Raw genomic sequence first — 3,196 nt, forward strand, 5'->3', positions numbered from 1 at the left:
GAGAGAGGGAGGGAGGGAGAGGGAGGGAGGGAGGAGAGAGGGAGGGAGGGAGAGAGAGGGAGGGAGGGAGAGAGAGGGAGAGAGAGGGAGAGAGAGGGGGCGGGGAGAGAGAGGGGGCGGGGAGAGAGGGGGAGGGGAGAGAGGGGGAGGGGAGAGAGGGGGAGGGGAGAGAGCGGGAGGGGGAGAGCGGGAGGGGGAGAGCGGGAGGAAGAGAGCGGGAGGGGGAGAGCGGGAGGGGGAGAGCGGGAGGGGGAGAGCGGGAGGGGGAGAGCGGGAGGGGGAGAGGGGGAGAGCGGGAGGGGGAGAGCGGGAGGGGGAGAGCGGGAGGGGGAGAGCGGGAGGGGGAGAGAGGGAGGGGGAGAGAGAGAGAGAGGGAGAGCGAGGGGGAGAGAGAGAGAGGGAGAGCGAGGGGGCGGGGAGAGAGGGGGCGGGGAGAGAGGGGGCGGGGAGAGAGGGGGCGGGGAGAGAGGGGGCGGGGAGAGAGAGGGCGGGGAGAGAGAGGGCGGGGAGAGAGAGGGCGGGGAGAGAGAGGGCGGGGAGAGGGAGGGCGGGGAGAGGGAGGGCGGGGGAGAGGGAGGGCGGGGAGAGGGAGGGCGGGGAGAGGGGAGGGCGGGGAGAGGGAGGGCGGGGAGAGGGAGGGCGGGGAGAGGGAGGGCGGGGAGAGGGAGGGCGGGGAGAGAGAGGGCGGGGAGAGCGGGAGAGGGAGAGAGCGGGGGGGGAGAGAGCGGGAGGGGAGAGAGCGGGAGGGGGAGAGCGGGAGGGGGAGAGCGGGAGGGGGAGAGCGGGAGGGGGAGAGCGGGAGGGGGAGAGCGGGAGGGGGAGAGCGGGAGGGGAGAGCGGGAGGGGGAGAGCGGGAGGGGAGAGCGGGAGGGGGAGAGCGGGAGGGGGAGAGCGGGAGGGGGGAGAGCGGGAGGGGAGAGCGGGAGGGGGAGAGCGGGAGGGGGAGAGCGGGAGAGGGGAGAGCGGGAGGGGGAGAGCGGGAGGGGGAGAGCGGGAGGGGGAGAGCGGGAGGGGGAGAGCGGGAGGGGGAGAGCGGGAGGGGGAGAGCGGGGAGGGGGAGAGCGGGAGGGGGAGAGCGGGAGGGGGAGAGCGGGAGGGGGAGAGCGGGAGGGGGAGAGCGGGAGGGGAGAGCGGGAGGGGGAGAGCGGGAGGGGGAGAGCGGGAGGGGGAGAGCGGGAGGGGGAGAGCGGGAGGGGGAGAGCGGGAGGGGGAGAGCGGGAGGGGGAGAGCGGGAGGGGGAGAGCGGGAGGGGAGAGCGGGAGGGGGAGAGCGGGAGGGGGAGAGCGGGAGGGGGAGAGCGGGAGGGGGAGAGCGGGAGGGGGAGAGCGGGAGGGGGAGAGCGGGAGGGGGAGAGCGGGAGGGGGAGAGCGGGAGGGGGAGAGCGGGAGGGGGAGAGCGGGAGGGGGAGAGCGGGGGGAGAGCGGGAGGGGAGAGCGGGAGGGGGAGAGCGGGAGGGGGAGAGCGGGAGGGGGAGAGCGGGAGGGGGAGAGCGGGAGGGGGAGAGCGGGAGGGGGAGAGCGGGAGGGGGAGAGCGGGAGGGGGAGAGCGGGAGGGGGAGAGCGGGAGGGGGAGAGCGGGAGGGTGCGATTGAAAGAGAGAAATAGAGTAAATAATGGTTTTTGCAGGACACAGAGAATAAACAGATAGATTTCTTACACATTGAACCCCTGATGGAGACGGATCGGAGTCAGGAACACTGGAGATTGACAGGTTTTCCCGGGATTGGAATGCGCTGCTTCCTGTCGGGTCACCGAAGCACAGGGTGCAGGGGACAATCAGTGACGGCTGTAGACATCGCCAGGAAAGATGCCAGTTCCTGTGGCTCCGGCGGCCGTTTACGCGGCTGAATTCAATCAGCTTTTGTAAATCCCGGGCCCTGTGTAATCCCTGGCGAGTGTCCATGCCAGCTCCGTCGTCACACACTCCCCGCCATGTCAGGGTAAGGTGGGTTCAAACGGCAATTCAGACACTCCAGCACTAAACCTCGCCCCCTCCGCCCCCCACCCCGCAGCAGTGGGACCAGAGGGATTGAAGCAGAAATATCACAGAAGAATCTTGCTCAATTAAAATTAATCTCCTCAGGTTCACACTGTCGGATGGTCAGTACTGAGGGAGCACCGCACTGTCGAAGGGTCAGTGCTGAGGGAGCACCGCACTGTCGGAGGGTCAGTACTGAGGGCGCGCCGCACTGTCGTAGGGTCAGGACTGAGTGAGCGCTGCACTGTGGGAGGGTCAGTGCTGAGGGAGTGCCGCACTGTCAGAGGGTCAGTACTGAGGGAGCACCGCACTGTGGGAGGGTCAAGTACTGAGGGAGTGCCGCACTGTCGTAGGGTCAGGACTGAGTGAGCGCTGCACTGTGGGAGGGTCAGTGCTGAGGGAGTGCCGCACTGTCGGAGGATCAGTACTGAGGGAGTGCCGCACTGACGGAGGGTCAGTACTGAGGGAGTGCTGCACTGTCGGAGGGTCAGTACTGAGGGAGTGCCGCACTGTCGGAGGGTCAGTACTGAGGGAGTGCTGCACTGTCAGAGGGTCAATACTGAGGGAGCGCCGCACTGTCGGAGGGTCAGTACTGAGGGAGTGCCGCACTGTCGGTGGGTCAGTACTGAGGGAGTGTCGGAGGGTCAGTACTGAGGGAACGCCGCACTGTCGGAGGGTCAGTGCTGAGGGAGGAGCCGCACTGCGGGAGGGTCAGTACTGAGGGAGAGCCGCACTGCGGGAGGGTCAGTACTGAGGGAGAGCCGCACTGCGGGAGGGTCAGTACTGAGGGAGAGCCGCACTGTTGGGAGGGTCAGTACTGAGGGAGCGCCGTACTGTGGGAGGTTCAGTACTGAGGGAGAGCCGCACTGCGGGAGGGTCAGTACTGAGGGAGTGCCGCACTGTCGGAGGGTCAGTACTGAGGGAGTGCCGCACTGTGGGAGGTCAGTGCTGAGGGAGCGCCGCACTGTGGGAGGGTCAGTACTGAGGGAACGCCGCACTGTGGGAGGGTCCAGTACTGAGGGAGTGCCGCACTGTGGGAGGGTCATTACTGAGGGAGTGCCGCACTGTGGGAGTGTCTGTACTGAGGGAGCGCCGCACTGTGGGAGGGTCAGTGCTGAGGGAGCGCCGCACTGTCGGAGGGTCAGTACTGAGGGAGTGCCGCACTGTCAGTACTGAGCGAGAGCCGCGATGTGGGGGGGGGGGGATCTGTACTGCATAC

The sequence above is a fragment of the Scyliorhinus torazame genome, unplaced genomic scaffold (genome assembly GCF_047496885.1).
Source record: "Scyliorhinus torazame isolate Kashiwa2021f unplaced genomic scaffold, sScyTor2.1 scaffold_1254, whole genome shotgun sequence".
NCBI lineage: Eukaryota > Metazoa > Chordata > Chondrichthyes > Carcharhiniformes > Scyliorhinidae > Scyliorhinus > Scyliorhinus torazame.